Source organism: Lepidochelys kempii, chromosome 12, assembly GCF_965140285.1.
Source record: "Lepidochelys kempii isolate rLepKem1 chromosome 12, rLepKem1.hap1, whole genome shotgun sequence".
NCBI classification, from domain to species: domain Eukaryota; kingdom Metazoa; phylum Chordata; order Testudines; family Cheloniidae; genus Lepidochelys; species Lepidochelys kempii.
The window spans coordinates 12,422,260-12,442,877 of NC_136391.1; positions in this window are offsets into that span (position 1 = coordinate 12,422,260).

Here is a 20,618-nt window from a genome sequence, read left to right on the forward strand (position 1 = left end):
ATATGCATTCACAAGAGACAGCTTCAACTCTTTTATAAAGTGGTGAGTTTTGTGTGAGCACAGATGCATTTTGTTTTCCTATGAGGAAAAAATGATTAAATTATCAGAAACAAAGATAAAAAAGGGGCTTCCTGAATATGCTTCCTTTACCTCCCTTGTGTCTCACTTATTCTTACTGCTTATCAAAGGTGCTGACTTTATCTCTCTAAGATTTAGTTTAAATGTCCAACACAGATTATTAATGAAAGTAATAGGCTTTTGTTTATTACATGTAATAATGGAGAATATGACTATTTAATATAAATCTGACATTTAAATTCCACTTAGTTCTGAGATATGGATGATATAAACGAATAACTCTTTACCCTAGAGTAAAAACTCCCTCAGTCTGCATTTTAAAGCATTGAAGTTTTCAAAGTAATCAGTTTTTTTTTCAGAGGAACCAAATTGTGAAGACATCTGTTATGTTATTAATTTCACATAAATCTTAAGCTCCTCAAGGCCCGAAATGAGGCTTCATTCAAGCTGAATTAATGAAACATGATTGTAAGTCCCTTGCATGGAAATGCTGTCATACAGTATTGAGTTGCTTATAATCACTGAGTAATCTTGCAGGCTGCCAGGGGAGAGCTACTTTAAATCCCTCCATAAAACAATATCTGAAAATATCAGAACACTAACTATATCCTGAAAGATTAATAGCAGATGAAAATTTCTATGAAATGAATCATACTTTCTCAGTAAAGGATACACACATTCACAGTAACTGCAGATAGGTTAATATAAGGGCAAAATCTACAATCCAGATGCAAGATGCATTTAAGCTCTGAGATTCATTCTACCAAGTTGCTTAAGCATGCAAGAATTCTATATAATTGAGAAAATGTTTAGAATTATATAATTTTCTAATTCAATATGGTCCAAATCCTACAGGCCTCACTCAGTCAAAACTCCCACTGACCTTTTTGTTGGCCGCTTAAAGAATTATAGGATTAGGTCTTTTAGAAATAATATACAATATATATTGGTCAAGCAAATGACAATTGACAAGAATGATCAAAAAGCTAGATGATTTTTTATTTCAAAATCACAGCACAGTATTTGATTTTGGCCTTTTGAGCTAGCAAGTGAAACTTGCTATTCTTTTATTAATTTATTTTAAATAGTGTGTGCATACAATATAACTTATTTTTAAATTTGAAAGCGTGATTTTGGAGGGATTGAACTTCCTTAATCAAGCATGAAAATACTCTCTTGCTTTCCAGCTGAATTGGGAAATAAAAATCTGCATATGATATTTACTTCTCAAATCTTCTGAGTCCTGTTAGCTTTGATAGAGGGTTTTTTTCTTTTCTTTTTAAAGTATTTAAATCAAAAAGATAATTAAATACAAAAGCAATCCTTTTAATGTTGTGGCATATTATGCAAAATTAATTATAAGGACAGTAGATATCTGGTGTATGTAATACTTGACAGTACTGCATCAATTAGAAATTTTGATGGTAGGTAATATTTTTAGAAACTGTAATTCCAGGTACAGTACTCTAAAATATATTATTTCTAAACATCTATAATTTATTTCTAGATTTTCACCTTGAGAAGACTTACACTTTTGAAGAGTTCTATTCTGTGAATTGTTTTAAGATTCATTTTTTCGTCTCAAGTACTAGTTAAGCATCAATGATGTGCATCAATAATAAAAAAAACTATTATAATAATTATATGGTTCTGGTCAGAGGCTGTTGCTATCTGGAAAGAAAAACTTTGATGTTGCACACAGGGGAAATGAGAGCAGCTGAGGAACTAATTCCATAAGATACGTTTCAGCAAAGTGAAAAAGATTTGTATTGATGTGGCTTGTTTACACTACATTATTAATGATATCTGTTCTGCATCATTATATGTATGTATTTATATAATATATATGACTATTTTAATGTACTGTGATTTGGATAAATGCTCGTATATCATTTCTCTGTAGGCTCCCATGAGAGGCAGCTAGACGAAAGTAAGACAAACCATCAGAGTCATCTTGGTGGCAATTTTTAGATAAGAAACACTTATCTGTAGTTCACAGGCTAAAGATGCACTAATCTCTAGCTGCCCTAGTTGAAAGTTTGACAACCTCAGCATGTTAAAATGTGAGGTCTACACTTTACCCGTTAGTCAGATTCAATAGAACTTCAAAGAAATTCTAAATCTGCCTTTGAGTACCATATGTTGACACTGGATGGTGGTCACTGGAGATGACTTGAAGTACCACAGCCATAACTCGTGCTCTTGTTGTAATCCTCAGTTCTCTGTAGCATTACTGAATTTAGAGAGCAGCAAACAGCTTTTTCCCCCCGCCCCCTTCCAAAGTGTCCATTTTGGGTGCTTAATTCTTGCTCACCTCTGCAAATCCATGTCAAAATAAATGGAGACTATTTTTTTTGTGAGTGCCACACTTTGAAGTGCACAGATGCAAATCCAAACACTGCATCACGTTGTCAGATACAGAAATTAGCAGCATCCTGCATTGCCTTTGAAGTTTTTGACTGTTGTTCTATGGAGTGTATTTTCATGTATAAATCAGATGGAAGCTATTCAGACTCAGATAGCAATAATGATTTACTTGCTGTAGTTTTTTTTTTTTTTTTGGGCCACACTTAGGGTATGATCTACTAAATGGTTCTTGGTCACATGTTATTTATTAAGACATTACTTTTTTTCCTGCCTTAAACTATTTTTTAATTAAAGGCTAGAGATCTAATGTGCTTATTTGGTCTACACATATGTAAAAAATCAAATAACGATTAGGTACCAGATTATTTGCTGCTTGCATCTTTTTGAAACACTGTGATTTACAAACATTGAGAGAAGATAGAACTACTTGATTCCAGCATCTGCTTAATCATGGAGGCTGTGCAGGGGGAAGTGTGCAGTGACAACCTCAGTGGAGGTGGTCTGCTCTGAACAATGAGCAGAAAATTAGATCTGAGGTAATAGCAGCATGCTGGCAATAGGGGAAACAGTCTCGCCCGCTCAATTATATTGTTCATTTACGAGCAAAAACTGCAGCATTCCTTTTAAGTGAAGGCTGATTAGAAAATGCATAGGCACGTGGATTACTTTCTGTATGTAGTGTCCTGGACTGGTATTCAGGAGCTCTGGATTCTGTTCTCGATTCTGCCACTGACCTGCTGTGGCCTTCCTTATGCACACACCTGTTATCTATTCTGAGTCTGTGAGCTCTTCAGGGTAGTGGCTGTCTCTTATGATGTTTGTACAGTACTTTGCACAATGGGAGGGTCCCAAATTTCAGTTACTACAACGATTACTACTACTACTACTAACAAATATTTGAGGCGTGATCCAAAGCCCACTGCAATCAGTGGAAGTCTCTCAATGAGCTTTGGATCAGGCTCACAGGACCAGATTTTCAAAGAAGCTCATGGCCATATTTTCATGTCCTGAGTGCCCAGCAATTGTGGCCAGGATTTTCATTTAGCATCCGATAGCTCCCAGTGTGATACTCCTCAACTAAGAGTTCAGCTTTCAAACTGCTGCATTCTTTCAAAAATCTGGCCATTATTTTGGTGCCTAAGTGGGAGCTTCGTTCTTTTGAAAAGTTTGCCCAACTGTGTGTGCGTGTGTGTTAAAGAGGGTGAGCATAATGGATATAAGCACCCTCAAAATTGGGGATACTAGGAATATAGATTGCAGTCCACATGTGGTGGACTGATTTTCCCCCCCACCCCACCCAACCCCCTTACAGATGTGAGTGGTTAAGGGTCTAGAAGGAACAGCAACTGGATGTGCTATTGAAGAAGGGAAGGTGAAAGGGCCTCCTGGCCAATCACTCTAACAAGCAAGGTGAGATAAACAGGGAGCTGGGGAAAGAGCCAGCTCACCAATCCATTCTCTTTCTCTTTGGGGATAGAGAGAAGTTAGAAAGCTAATGGCAGTCCTCCCCAGGTACATTCTGAGAGGAACATATAGGCCAGGTAAAGTTGGTATTCATCTTTGCATATCCACATATGGAACAGATCCTACTCCCATTTAATTTCTCTATCTTTCCAGTTTTTTTCTGGGTCCCCCTCATAAGATGAAAACCTCACAACAATTAATCTATTTATCTTCACAAATACTTGTCACAGGAAGGAAAATACTATTATCCCCACTTCATAGATGGAGAAAACTGGACCCTAAAAATTGGCTTGATTAAGGTCAAACAAGCTGTCTGTGGAAAGGCTAAGTAACGAACCCAGGTCTCCTGAAAACATAGGATGATGCCCTACCAACATGACTATCCTTCCTTCCTCTCGGTCCTGACTCAGGGAAGAACCGGTGCACAAGCTTAAGTCCATCTCTATTTAGAACATTGCTTAAATACCTGCTTAACTTTAAGTAGGTACTTTAAATTGACTTAATACTGTACTGACTAGGGTTGCTTTGCTGAATTGAGGCCATAAAGAGTGTTCAAATCAGGGTATGAACACCATCTCCTGCTTCTTCCTCTTATAGATTGCTTAGCTTCAAAGCTTCCAGAAGTGAGGAAAGCATTGTTGACAATGAGAATTTTACCAGGCTTGGGCTCATAATTTGACTCCCTATTTATGGGTTATAATTAGAATCTGAACAATAGGTCCTTTGCCCATCTCTAGGGGACACAACCACAAGAGTGGTGATAATCCTAGGTAAAGAGATGAAGAAAGACTTAGTAGAATGACATATATACACACACACACGCCAATTAGGAGATGAAATAGGAAACTAGAAATACATATTCTTGGGAAAGGGAGAACAAAACACAAACTAGACTTTGTATTTTATTTTTCCTTTACAGGAAATATAAACAGGATGAAAAGTCAAGAGTATTCTGAAATCTTTCACGTGGTTCTTGTTGCTAGGCCAGACTGCCTTCTTCGTATCCATACATTTAGCACATCTGGCTCCCTTGTGGTTGCTTAGAGTGGGGGAAAAAATACACAGTGATGAGATTAGGAGAAAATAGGGGTGGGGATAAAAATAAAAGAGAAAAACAATAAAATGTATATAGACATTTTATTGTCTAACTGCTGGTTTGTGTGGTTTTTATTAAGAATATGTGTGTAGACTCAGACCTACAGAAAAATATCCAGTCTTCAGGCTGCTCTAATTTACACTGAGGGTTAATAAAAGGATGTGTCAACCCTTTAAGGGAGGCTACAGACCCAGCACTCCTGGCTACAAGGTCTCAAATTTGCTCACACCTCGCTCCTACCACCTCCTTGTCGTATGTACTCCTCAGCTGAGAGGGAGCAGTGGACCAGTAAGCCCCATTCTGCTCTCATTTCTGCTGGTGTAAATCCAGAGTAATTTTATTTACTTCATTGGGTTGCTCAGGATTTCTACTGGTGCAAATTAACTCTATTAACTCTGCTGGGGAACTAGGCAGCAGATCAGCCTTCCTGCCCATTGGACAAATTCAGGGTCTTAGTATGCACTTGCCAAAGTAAGATCGTTAACTATTATCATGCCCATTTTACAGAGGTATAAACAAAGGCATAAGATGTGCAAAGACTTGCCCAAGCTCACAGGTTAATAGAATTAGACCCCCATGTGCTAAAAGACATATTACGCTACATTTTTAGCAGGATGGCCTTCTTCTGCAGGAATGCGTTATGCCTCCAATTGAATTGCAGGTCCATCTTGCCTTGTCAGAGGTGTTGCTATTCCAATTTGCACCAGCAATTCATTTTGTGTGACTCAAACATGGGAGCAAACATTCTTGTGGGAATAAATTGTTCTTGCACAGGAGTTTGGGTCTGAAGCCAGCCACAGAGCTATTCCATTAAACTACACAGCAAGTCCAAGGAACTCAGTTCTCAAAATATTCTTTACCTATCAACCTCTTGGGGTGACTAACGTCCAAAACCTCCATCTTGTGTGTATCATAGGAACAAAGGAAGAGCAGGGTGGTCGTGAACTACAGTACTACTGAAAAAATCTCTAAGGTTACAGTCCTGTTTACAGTCCAACCTGAATACGGAGCAGTGCAATGGTGCTCTGCCTGTTTAGCAGCCAAATATGATTACTGAGTCATTCTCTCTCCCCTGCCATAAGTCTACACCAGATGCTGCATATGACACCTGATGTACCTGCTTCCTATATTAACAGGTGTGGCGTGAAGGGAGATGGAGCCAAGGGCCTGTCCACTTCCTGCCCACCACTATGAGTAAGATGCAGCAACTCTGTGGAACCTACGACCTTAGAGCTGCTTCCTTTTCCTCCTTTACTCCCTTGTGCTGATACAAAAGACAGACCATGATCTGGCTCTTTCTCGGCCACCTTCATTTCCGCCCCTACACACACACCTTACCACGTGCACAGCTTGCACTGTCCCCTGCCCAGACACATGGAACTTGTTTCCACGTGCCTAAGGTTTCTCTTAAAAAATGTGGGCTTTAATTTTAAGACTGGTTCTGCTCTGTTGTTCTGCCATAAATCAATGGTGTTTGTACAGGTATGAGTGAAAGCCAGAAGCAGGCCTCTGTCTATGCCTGCTGCTAACTGGAGTCTAAAGAATGAAAAGCAACTGATATTCATCTCTGTAATTGTTTTTCTTTTGTGACCAGCACTTCTGCCAGCTCTCATTCCCTTCACAGTCTTTTGGCTTCTCCATCCGTGTCCACTTGCCGTTGCCTAACGGCAATACAACTCCCTGGGAGAGGTTGCCTTTATCCAGGCCCCTTAGCCAACACTGGGAAGGGCAGGGGGCAGTAGGTTCCAGAAACGCTTTGCCCATCAGCCCCTCTCTTCAGAGCTTTCAGGGTTCTTTTTATCCCTTGGGGATGTCTGGGTGAAATTACTCATATGACCGTAATCTCAACCAGAAACAAGGTTTATTAAAAACAGAGAGCAAAACAAAAAATAAACTGTTTGCTTCCCAGATTGAGATTTACACTTCTCATGGGGTAAAGCAGATAGGGATTTTACAGCCGTAAAACACAAGTCCCTGTTTTGACATCCTCTTGGTCAGTCAGACCCTGTTGCTGGGTGTCCAGAGAGGGATGAATATGTCTCTAACCTCTGGCTGCCATTCCTGCCCTCCAAAATAGTCATCTCCAACTATCTATATACACAGGAGAGTTTGGACTTGCTGCCTTCTCCAGGAGGTGATGCGACAAGGACAAAAACAACTCTTAAAGATAACCAGTAGCCATTTTTAAAGGGTCATTGACCCAGCCTAATTACTGCATCCCTCAAACCAATGTGTTCCTCTCACCCACCCCATTGCTGTATTGCTCTTTCAAATAGGCAGACTGGCATTTTTCTCAATACAACACACCTACACTCTTTTTTTTTTGTTTGTTTTGTTTGTTGTTATGAATTAGGGATAGAGGAATAGAGCCTCTACCACAGCTTTCTTGGTTGGAAATGTTTCTGTTTTTCAACATTTGGGTGGATTGTTCATGATAAAGAATACCTTTCCTTTGTAAGTAGTGGGTGCTTGTTGATTTCACACATTGGTGCATACTAGGTGCAGTCTTTAGCAGCTTTTGTCAACAGCTGAAGTTTTTTTCTGTGAACCAGAAAGTAACGGAAACTGTGGTTGATGCTGCAAGACAATGGAGATTGATTAACTTAGAAGTAGATGCTGCTGCTGAAGTTCTTACTGCACCATTTGTTCTTCTAACCTGTGAGCATGTCAGAACTTCTGGGGTGCATCTGATGATCCATGTGGAAACAGTGAGACCTTGATTTAGATATCCACAACTTTTACAAAAAAAATTAAAGTCTAGAATTCATAATCCTGTATATAATTTTCATCACTCTACCTATGATCAATCATTCTCTGCAAAGGTTTTGGTGCCATATCGATATGCTAATTCTACTTCATTTACGCTTTACTAATCAAAATATGCTTTTATAAGATCCAGCTGATACTCAGGAAGCTTTGAGTTTTACCTGATTCAAGGTGGCTAATACAGAGGACATCTCTTGTTTGAGTCTCAGATGGACGAAGACAAGGTGTTTGAGGTAATATCTCTTATTGCATCAACTTCTGTTAGTGAAAGAGACAAGCTTTCGATCTACATAGAGCTGTTCTTCAGGTCTGGGTAGAGCTCTGGGTAGCTTTGAAAGCTTGTCTGTTTCACCAACAGAAGTTGGTCGAATAAAAGATAATACCTCATCCAGCTTTGTCTCTCTAATATCCTGGGACCAACACGGCTACAACAACACTGCAAACAAGATGTGATGAGGAATGCTAGCTCTATAGATCCACAGAAGTGAGGTTAGTTTTGTTTTCTACAAAGTATTCTGTGCTAGGCCTCTTTCTGTTCACTATTGCTCTGCATCGTATTTTGGAAAGAATTCCTCCTTACAGCAACATTCTGGATCAGATTCCTTTGAGGGAAACTTCTTTTCTCCTGCAACTCAAGTGAACTATTCATGGCCCTGTGAAAGAAATTGAAATGGCTAACGTTTTTGGCAGCGTAAACCATATCTTTTATCTACTGTTATGCTTCCAGCAATCCATGCACTACAAGACTGACACAATGTACCAAATAGGTCACATGTGTAAACTAAATCTTTCTAAGATGTTAGCACCATTGTCACACTCTCCATAACCTGTTCTCAGCTTCTCTGAAGAAAACCACTATTTTATGTTGTTTTAAAGATTTTTTCCAGAAGCTGAATGATATATGAGCTTTCCTGAACACTTTTAGACATAGGAACACTGTTTTCATTGATGTCTTGCAAATGCTTACAGTGGATAAAGACAAGGAAATCCAATGAGCTATGACAGCCATATAACCCAGTGTCGGATAGCTGATCCATGCTGTATGTCTGTGGTTAGATGTACAACTCCCCCAATGCTTCCCTAAGGGCTGTCTTGCCTGGTACTCCTAGCTCAGGCTTACACGTTTTGAATACTTTCCTGCACAATAAATAATATCTAGCAAGAATAGTGTGTCTTGGTTCTGAACACTTAAATATTCTGTGACCTTGCTTTTTTTCTATTTACTAAATGTAGAGAGAATTGCATCTTTGCATTGTGTGTATTTTTGTTACATGACTTGTTTTTAATGTGTCATTAACAATTTTGCCTTTCATGAATTTGTTACCTGCATCTGTTGTTTCAATATGAACCATTTTTGTGGGTGCCCAAGTGTTATGTGCTGTTGAAGAAAATTCACTTAAAATGTGAATCATGGTTTGAGATGAAAGTAGAACTGGCATTCCTCTCTCACACTTCAGAGCCCCTGCTTGAGCTGAATGGGTTTGTCTTTGTGATGGTTATGGAGTCACTAATACTAATTCTGTGAACTTCAGTGCCCATGTAGATGACTGCTCCTGTCAATCATCTCAGTCACCCTGACTATCATTTGTCTGTCCCACGTGGCCTATGACTCAACTCATGGGGCTATTACTAATTTTATTTTATTAGGACTGGAGGCTTAAAAAGGGTAGAGATGATGTCCTTTTTACAGACTGACCTTTTCCTTTGCCAGGTGTTTTGCTTGTCCAGCATCAGAGCTAATGCTCACCTAATTACTAGGTATCTCACCGCTCTGAAGAAGAATACTCTCTTGCTGACAGACTACCAATGGTCTTGTGGGACCATCTCATCTGTTGTCCTTGATCATCACTACAGTGTCTCCTAATTTCCCTCTTCCTTGACCTCATCTTTACATGTCCTAGTGGTATTCACATGACCTGTGACTGATGAAGCAGGAAGTAAGGGTGCTAGAACACCAGAGGTGGACATCTCATTCCCAATTGAGCCATGAGGCTTTGGCATAGAGTTTTTGACATCCTGTACCATAGCTCTGAAGGGGGTAAAGAACAGGTTTTTTGGGGGTTTTTTTTTGTTTGTTTTATTTCCAGCACAGAACCTATAGGACTATCTTTCTTTGCTAATACCCTGGTTCATATAGGTTGGTTTGTATGGGTTGAGCCTTTTAGTGAAAGGGTCAAATATGTATTGCTATAAAGATTTTCAAATTACCTTCTAAATAAGTAAACTTGGATCCAGACCAAACAATCTGTCTGTATCACTGGTTTGCGCATATCAAGGGGACTGTGCTGATAGCATTGGTTGATAGGGATTAGGTTTTCATGAAGGCAATTAATAGGTCTAGAAGAATCATCATTACCTATGGCCATCACGTGGTGTTGACTCATCTGCAGCTCCAAGCAAGAGTAAAAACGGCAGAGATTATTGGTTTGGTCCTGCGAGGTGCTGAGCACACTGGCCCTGCTTTTGCAAATCACTTAAGAATATGCTTTAGTTCTCTGGCACATGAGAAGTGCTAACTGGGGACTCAAAGGTAACCATGCAATTTGCTAGTTTGAGGCTAGAGTGCTCAGTGTCTTTCAGAATTGGGCCCTATAACAGCATCCCTCCTCAGGGGATATGTCTGCCATTTTGTTACTAAGGTTTGCAACACCAGGGCCTTGCCAAATCCCCAGCTGCTTTTGGCTATCTAGGCTAGGGAAGTTTCAAATCGAGTTTTCCATCCTCACTTGGTAAGAAGGTTGTGGACTCTGTTTCAGACGTGGTCTTCACCATAATTATTCCTCATTTCAGAATCAAGTTTGGGTTATTGCAATGGGGAGTACTGGTGATGTACATTAAAATCATCAGAAAGCTGCAGCTATTGCCTGAACAATATTTCCTTTAGGGGGTCTTTTAAATCAGTGCCCTGTGATCTGCCCTGGCTACATGTTCTATTACAGAAATCATCTCTCTCATCCTGTGATACCATGTCAGTTGCAACTAGCTTGAGCTAACAGGTCCCATTTCTTGCTTAGGCTGACAGTCTGTGGAGGGTCGTCTTGCTTCTGGGAACCCAGGTAGCCACAGTTGCCAAGAAAGTTTTCTATCATCTACACATAGCAACGCACACTTGGTGAGATGTCTGTGTGTTTGGAAATTGCTTCCCAGTTTGATCTGTTTGCAAGGCACATCTGTCTTCCCAGGCTTTTCTGGAGGTGGGGTGGGTACCCTGAGGTTATGTGTTGGGGAAGGAGTTTGTTTAGAAGTTGACCTCATTCCCCTTTTATTTTTAGGGGTGACTGCGGTGACGGGGAGGTTAATGGCGAGGAGACATTGAGGAGAAGAGGGGTGGAATGTTTAGGAGGAAAGATGAGAATTAGGACTTTTTCCATATTTTGTTTGAGGAAGAGATGGGGCTTATATGGGAAAAGATCAAACAGAAAGAAATAAGAATCTGAGGGGTAGATTTGAGAATTTCATCGCTGTTGGTACATGCTAACTGGCATATGTTTTTAATGTCTGTATTATACTGATGGATTTTGAGGGATAAGTGGGTGTGTTGGATAATAGTTGGAGATCTTTAGATGAAAGGGATGCTATACATTCAAATATTATATATGTTATTATCCTGTGGTATTTTTCAACCATCTAACCTATCAATTTGATAATGGGAATGTCGCTAAATACAGGTGTCAAACCAATAGGATGAGTTTGTGCTACATCGGAGCATATTTGATATTGTCCTAAACAAAGAAGGAGCAAGCTGTTTAACTCTTAAGAAATAAAGGAAACATAAGACAACCTAAGAGGGTGGCCATATTCATACAAAGGATGCATATGTTGTTGCATCAAGACAGGAAGAGAAACTTTTATAATTCCTAAGTAGTGAAAGCCTTTCCTTACTTCTGGGGAAAATATATCTCATTCCAACCCGTTAGGTATATTTTATATGTAACATTTACATCTTGCTGAGTGATTAGTTTAAACAGCTATTTTTATCCTGCATTTCAGCCCACAACTCTCTAATGTTAATTAGTATTAGGAAGGAAGTATGTTTTCTTCACATGCCATAGCAAATGTGCTTTATATAATGATTACAGAACTTGTTTGATCTTTTGTTTTTACTGAACGTAGTCTACAGCACTGACGGCAAACTGTTTGGTTTTAGTTTTCTTCTGCCCTGGGCTGTTTTCCACTGTGAAATTGCTTAACTTTTTTTTTTGTAGGTGTTTCTCCACAATCACTAAAACTGTTGGCGTAAGATAGAATTTCACTCCAAAGTTCCTTAAAATCACTGCCTTTTAGCAAGCCGCTCAAATAACCCTCCATCCCCTTTTTTCCTCCGAGTTCGAGGAAGGCTCAGTCAGAGCTGATGTTATCAGTAGTTTGGCTAGAAGGGTTCAAAGGTTACTCACAAGCTGTTCAGGTATTGCACAGAGAATGTAATATATATATAAAATTAGGCCTTAATATATTTCAACTGGGATTTTGGCTCCTAACTAGTTAGACACTTAACCACCTATCTGCATCCAGAAATCTGTTGTTTCCAAGTCCAGTTGCTACTATTTGTATTCTCAATTCATTGCGGGTGTAAATCATACAAGGACAGTCCTTTACAGGAACAAAATTGTGCCTATAGAAGTGTAGGAAATCTTGCAACAGCAACAAAAAAACAGCCCTTCAAAGTATTATAGATGGGCCTAAGCCAAAATCCTAGACCCCAACCCCCCCGCAAACTTGTGGGGGTGCAGACTATGAATCTGGATCCAAATTTTATACAGTCCTCCCTTCCCCACTCTTACACACTAAATTAAAACCTGAGATCCCAACTCTTAAGTCTGAATGGCAGCAATAATTGTAGAAGGATTCTTGATCAAAGATGGGAATCAGTTAAAAAAAAATCTTGACCCCAAATCTCCTAGTTCTAAGTAAAAGGCACAATGTTTAGAGGAAACCATGCTCCAGACTAGATCGTACCTCACAGAAGTCAGTGGGAGATTTGCCACTGAGTTCAGGTAGAACAGGATCAAAACAGTAATTAAAATATAATTATATCACGTTTTAATTGTGGACCCGCTCCTCTTCCAAATGAACTCAGTTGCAACAGTTCCCATTTTCTATGTATTTTTAGACCTAGGAGGATTGGGGTAAAAATAAATAAATAAAATACAATTTGATGCCGTCCTTTGATGCTGTTCAGACTGGGAGAGTGGATCAGGCCCTACTTTGAGGGACTGCTTGAGTCATGTTACAACCCCACCCTCACTTTCATAGGTTCCATTTTGTCCCTGTAAAAATTGCTTCTGGCTTCCTGACACCCACAATGAATTAAGGGTGTGAATACCTATTTAGGTATTGAGATAGCTACCTGTTTAGGTGGCTGGCTACCTGAATTACTAGACTTGTAGGTGCAGTTAGATATTTAACTATCTACCTATTTGGCACCCAAAATCCCACTTAATTCTTTAAAGGAATCCTCCCTTTTTATCAGTGCAATTTTAATTTGTCTTTGATAAGATGTAAAAATTTCCAGAAGAAAAGTTTAAACCTTCAGAATGAATAGTTACGACATGGAGAATAGAAACAAGAAGTAAAAGGTGGTAAGGGCCAGAAGTTAAAGACAAGGCTACCAGGGAGTAGAAGAAAGACCCCAAATGTTCCAGAATATGAAGGTTTATCACTGACTAATAGCCTCTTACCCCAAGTCCTGTTCTGAATATCATTTCAGGTTATGTGTTCACTCCTGACTATATTTCTAACTATTTCTATCTCTGATGTGTTCTGCCAAACTGTTCTCTAGAGAAGGGGCTGTGTCCAAATGTTTGCCCCGAGAGCTGGACTTTTTCCAAAGTTGAGTGCTCAAATGGGTGGTTTTAGTTTGGCTTATTATAATAATAGGGATCAGCCATTGCCTCTCAGGATGTCTGAATCTGCAGTTTTGTCTTGGTGCAATCTCTATAAAGTCTTTTCCTCAGAGATAGACTCCTATACTGGCTTTGGCTCACTAGTTCACACGATCGTAGGGCCATTGCTGAACTATGTTATTCCATTTTTTTTTATTTTGGTTCCCTTCCTCTAATTTTATATAAAAGAGTGTCAGTTTCTGGGCAGGGAGAGATAGAAACCTGTGCGCCACAGCATAATGGGTGACTTCAGAGGAGATGACTGGCAGACAGCAGGAAGCCATGAACTCAAGGCTACTGTCGCAGCTGAGCATCAATAATTTAGAATGAATTCTTGCTTCCTTCAGAACTGAGAAAATAATACCAGGATGAAATTGAGTAAACATTAAGGGACACAGCACCCTTGAGAATGAAGGTCTTGAAATCCTGAAGGGGGAGCCTTTGGGAATAGAGTTTCTCTTCTCTAGCTGATTTCTTCTCCTACCCTCCAGAAAATTGAGAAGTCAATTGGTCTTTATTGTTTAGGTCTAAAATTACTTCTCCCCCGATTAAATTTTTATTGAATTTTGAGAGAGGTAGATTTACAACTGCCACCACAAAGGAGGAGAGAGTGAAATATATATAAACTATTCAGGCAGCATGGTCTGGTGGATTGAGGACTGGGCTGTGAGCCAGGAACTCCTGAGTTCTAATTTCAGCTTTGCTACTGATGCGGTGGGCTTGGGAAAAGTTCTTGCTCCCATGCTCAGGGTCTAACCAATCTCCATATGTGTAGTTGGGAAGGAATTTTCCCCCATGTCAGATTGGCAGTGACTTTGGGGAGGATGGGGGATTGCCTTCCTCTGCAGCATGTGGGTGCAGGTCACCAGGATTGTCTGGGTATATCTTACTTACTTATTTCACTGCTGTTGTGTGGGCCTTGGGCACTGGTACAACTCAGTCCCTCCTGTTCTCTGGCTGTGGCACAATGGAGTCTCGGCTCCTGTGGACTGTAATACTTTGATCTAATTTCAGTTGTTGGGTTTAGTGTGCGGATGCTGGCTGGTGTTGGTGGCCTGTGATATATAGGAGGTCAGACTAGATGATCTGGTGGTCCCATCTGACCTTAAACTCTTTGAATCTCTGACATCCTCTGGGCCTCACTTCTGTCATCATTAAAATTAGAATATTAATACTTTTCTATCTCAGAGGGACTTTGTGTGCATTAATTTAATGTTTGTAGAGAGGTTTGAAAATATCAAGAACTATAGAAGTGCTGAATATTTTTGGTCCACTTTAATATTTGATATGCCTGAGTACCTTTATACCTTGAATATTTCTGGCCCATTTTAAAAATCTGTGTACACAACTGCATGCCCAAATGACCAGTTAGTTGCTTAAGTAGTCACATCTGCGGTAATTGAGAACTACAAACACACATTATACGTGTGCATTTAGTTATATAACCTGGGTGTGTATCTACATGTATGTGTGGATGTAACTCAAATCCTGGATTGTAAATTATCCGGTTTATATCGTCCTTTTCTTTTCTCTTCATGAGCGTGCTGTTGCACAATGACCTTTTTAAACCACCAGCTGCATGTTTGCCATCACATCGCCCATTATGGTCTCATCTGCCACGCCAGGATGTTCGGGCGGAAACACTCTCGCGAGAGGAATGGATCTGGTATAACCCCCAACCAGTCCCTCATCACCAACCCCACAATTTGCCCGCCTGGTTTTGACCTGCCCTGTCACTAGTGGTCCCTGTTGAACAGGTTCCAGACCGGGCAAGGTCTCTGTGCAGCCAACCAGTATCGCTGGGGCTTGTGCACTCCTTGTGCAGCTGCAGTGCGACACAGCCGATGGCGCGCATTGTCGAGGAATGCCTGCTGACTAGGTTCAGCAGTGGCCTAGAAGAACTGGATCATGCCGCTGAAGATGCCATCGCTTGGCTAGACGACTGTGCACATGCTAAATAAATAAATGAACAGGCTATTTTTACGGTTTGTAATTCAACAAATGGTTTATGGTAATATGTGTGTGCAGTGTTTGTTGTAGCTGTGTTGGTCCCAGGATATTAGCAAGACAAGTTGAGTGAGGTCATACCTATTATTGAACCAACCTTGGTTGGTGAGGGAGACAAGCTTTCAAGCTACACAGCGCTCTTCTTCAGGCAACACATTTTGAGCTATGAGTTGTTCATGAATGTGGCTTTTTCCTATTTAGGGTGTGGACCTAGTCGTATAAATTGTGTGTTATTTCTGTCCCCTGATTGGGTGACAAATATTTTAAACTGGAGACTACCAATAGTAAATGCTCCCTTTGACAAACATACCCTTTGTTTGCAGGTGGCTAATTGTACTCACAGGGAGAGCAATCCTTGCCCAAGCACTCATGAAAACAAACCTGTTCCTGCGAATGGTCATGAATAGTAAATGAAATGGTGAAACTGAACAGTAATTAGGCATTCAAACAAATGTTTATGAACTTTTTTTTACAGTACTTGACCAGCTATAATGCATGTGCCTTCATATTATACAAATTGTTATGTCCGTCTCATAAAGCCCTATTGTATTAAGCATCAAAAGAATGTTCAGGTCATCTTGCACTAAAAATGGTTGAATTTGAGTAATCACTATCTCCACCGACTCTGATAATCTTAATCCTAAACATTATGAGTTTTCACCATCTGAAACATGTAATTTATTTCTATATAGGAAATGTATCTACACCATTTAAAAAAAAAAAGTGGCCATAACACTTCTGTTTTTGAAAGCTCCTCCCCCATTCTATTGTACATAGTAAATTGTCAAAAATTCTTTGTTCAGTAGCTTTTCTTTTCAGATATAATGCTAACCCATTAGCCCTTATTTTAGAGGTTTTGATACTACTATTCTACTGTAGTTTTACTTTTTCTAAACAGCTGCCATCAGTGCCCAGAACTTTTGTCTAACAAAGGCCAGGATATCATAGTCTGAACAGTCCAGTATTTTTAAGCTGATCATTTGCTTCAGATGTTTTTGCATGCGTGAAACTTAGGTGTCCACTTTAACAGACTGGAAATCAATTTTTTTTTCAACATTTAAAATGGTCAGAGTGAGGAAGCCAAGGTTTGTGCTTATCCTGATCTCTTCTGGGAGTGAATGGCAGTTTTGTGGGTCAGTTGCTGAGAAATATCACCAAAAAACGGACCTATGTTTTTACTTGTATGTCTGTTTTTTGTCCCCTAATGAGAGGAGAGGGTGCAAAGGCACCATGGGTTACTTTGGCCCTCCCAGGTTCTGTATCCACTGTATGCTGGACCGGTATCCCCAGATACCAGTTAGAGCAGCTTTAACTTACGCTGACTACCAATGGTTCCAAGGCACCACTACAGAAGTCAGGGATTGCCAAGGCATAAGGAAGCCCTATCTTTTCCCAGTCATGATCTCCCCAGTTAGCAGTAGAAGGCAAGGTATCAGAGCCAATACCCTGAATCGTAGTCCCTGGAGGACTGCCCTATACTGAGGTGATCCTCCTGTGACTATGTGAGCTGGCTCTAGTCTATAGCCAGATTCCACTGGGAGTTTTTGCATAAAGTAGCTGTGCCACACTGGATAGTTCTGAAAATATAGTGATTACTTACTATATATAGTAGAAAAGTAAAAACAATATTCTTCTATATTAAAATACAGTCTGAGTGTCCTTGCTTATACCCAAAAGGCCTATGGAAAAAAACACTCCTTGGTTGCTTTCCACTCTTCTCTCCTAAGTCAAAGACAAAATTTCCATGTACCTACTGACATCCAAGATTGAGAGTTTTTGGTTTCCAGTCACTGGTTGAAGATATTTAACATTCATTTCCCAGTCATTACATTTTCACCCATTCCATTTGCAAATCTCAGGAATTTCTGACACTGCCCTAGCTACTCCTGACCTTTCCTCCACCTCCAGACAGCAGAGAAGCAGCCCTTCAACTAGGGAATTAACTCTTCTCTGGCCAACCTGTATGTGGTTTTAGAGAACAAAGAAAGAAGTGGCATTGTTTGCACTGATGAACCTGCTGCCTTGCATCTTCTGTAGTCATTGACCCCTATGCAAACGGAGTGCCAAATCAGAATAGCAGCATTTGATACCCACCTTTCACGGGTGTAAATGACAATACAACGTTTAAGGCACTAGCTAATCAGATTCAATGAATTTAAAAGATCCAGGGTGAATACCGCAATTCTTTACTTAGGACACTGTGTTTCTAGTATAATACCCTGTGGACCTACCTTGCAGATGCTGGATCACCACATAATGTAGTAACTTTTTTCACAAGCTCGTTTCCATATAAGTAGAGTTTCACTATGTGTGGACTGTCAGGAGATAACTACTCTTCAGTACATGGGTTAGTGAGATCACTAGCACACTGGCTCCTCTGCACTACCAGTCATGGAAGGAGTAGTCATTTTCCCTCTTTTCTCCCCGCAGAGGTGGTGTTTCTCTTCTCCCTCATCTGTGACTGAAAGGGGACTCGGCATCCAGTGGCAGGAAATAGCTGCTCAGCAGTAGGGGAATAGTGTGTACATAGTTATGTAGCTGAAAGGAGATTGTATCAGTCTGTTTTCCATGTACTGCACCTTTGCATGCAAAGCAGTATTCCCTGCTACCAGCTTGTATTTCAGTTCAGATACAGAATGTTAAGCATCACTGTGTTCTTCCATGGCGACTTTATATTTGTTCTTCCTTGGTTTCTTTCCTTAATCTGAAATAAAATCGTCTAGATAGAGATGCGTGTCTTGCTCTTTGTATACTGTCAAACATAGCAGGGTGAATTATAAATTCTCCATCTACTGAGCGAGCCTTCAGTATGAATGGAAATCACTGAACCAGATTGGGCCTTTTTGTTTATTTTGTTAAAGGGAATTGCATCATACCCGTATTCCCAATAAGTAGATTTAACACTATGTGAAATCTTATTTATGAGAGGCTAAGAAATTTTGCCTGGCAGCTGTATCCCTCTGTGTCAACTACTTCTTTGTAATATAGCTGTGAAAATTCTGTGATATGTTGTTATCTATAAACAAGATAAAAATATCACCTGTTTAGCCCTTTCCCCATTTGGCCATGAAAGTGTTACTGTTATAGTCTCTCTCTGTTTAAACAAAAAATAAAATTATATTGAAAGGAAAATAAACTTATTCTGGCCTTTTCTCTATTTTTACCCATTCATCTCTTTACCAGGCCCACACAGAGAGAACATTTCTGTTAAATGTTATACAAATCATATCATGAATATATTTATTTTTGTTTAAAAATTATGTTTTTAAAAAAATAAGGAAATAAAATAAAAAAATCTTCTTTTTTTCTGAGCATGACAGAGAAGCTTTAGGTAGAAAAATGAAAAGGTCAACTAGGCTTTCAAAGCTTTACAAAGATAGATTTCTTTTTTGTAACAAGCAGGGTGATTTAAAACTCATGCAAACATGAAGGTGTCTGTGAAAGCAGAAATCACTGTAGCAATAGTTTATATAGAATAGCAGTCAGACATCAGCTGTTAAATTTAGAAATTTTGAAGCCTGATTCAGGATGTATACCAGTTTTATGTCATGGACTTCAATGGTTTTATGCCGGCATAAAACTGGAGTAACACACATGAGGCTCCTTGTGCATAATTGTCTCACTCTTCTGACAGTACAGTGCGTGTTTTTCTGACTTTTCTACTAATGCACTTTTGTTGACAAAAGACTAGGTCCTGTAATCAGTGGGACCAATCTCACGAATTAGGATACTGAAATAACCTTCCTCCATTCCCATAAGGAAGCTATCTTTTAGTGCTGAGATGGTTGTCTCCGTCTACGCTATGCTCTGCTCAGGTCTGAAACTTAATTGCAAAGAGGGATTATCCCTCCAGCTACAGACCCTATACATTACTGTGGTGACATACAGGGGCTGAGGAGGAATTCACCCCAATGCAGGCGCTGTGTTGGATATCTATAGTTGCCCTGCGCAGACCCCCTTGCAAGTCCTTGCACTGGGGGTGTGCCTGCGTGAAGAGGAGAGTCCATGATCCATATGCTGCTATGGGCTGCAGAGTCCCCATAAGGCAGCCCAGGGGATAGGCACCATAAAGCAGAACAACTCCTAGCCATTTTATTTTACCAGGGTTGCACCAACCTGGCTGAAAGACACCATTGCCTCATCCTTCTCTAGGCTGCGCCTTACTCTTTTGTGGAATCCCAGCCCCAGAACTTTACCAGATGATCTTATGATTAAGGTGCTGCACTGAGTCTCAGGAGATCTAGATTCTATTCCTGCCTCTGCCATAGGCTTCCTGTGCAAGTGTTGTCTGCCTCAGTTTCCCTTCTGTGAAATATTCCCCTAGCTCGTAAGGATAAGCCTATCATAAGGATAAGCTGCTTGATGCTTCTGAGGCCATGTATGAGAGCTGTTGTCGGTAGCTACCGGTGTGGTGCTCTGCTGGTTCGATGATGATAACAGTCGGTTGCGTGCGTGTTCCCTCTGTGTGCTGCCCCAGCTCTGCGCAGATAGCTGACACAGCAGACCCCGAGAGAACCCCCAAAGACCACAGACTCTAGTAAGGTACGAATACACCCGGCCAGGTTTATTGTCCAACAAAGCACAGTAATAGTTTCCTATAGACTCTACAGGGCATACTACAAATATGTGCCCCCTGGCAATGGACACAGCTCAGTCAGGGGCGGGACACTCCACTGCCCCCTAGGCTGGACAAAGATATGTGCTCCCAGACCTATTTTTATACAGTTGCAGGACAGATTACTCATCCCTACTGATGTATTGAGGTACAGCCCCTTGATTCATTAGGGTGCTGTCTCCCCCTTTGATCATATTGGTTCAAACAAACAGATCTGTCCATCATGCTGTCCTTTTGACCCTGTCTTTGGGATGCACCGGGCTGTTCCTTGTTATCTCTGTGAAGTGTCTTTGTATCGGGATGTCCAGGTGCCATCTTGGCACACGTTCCTCTTATTACTACT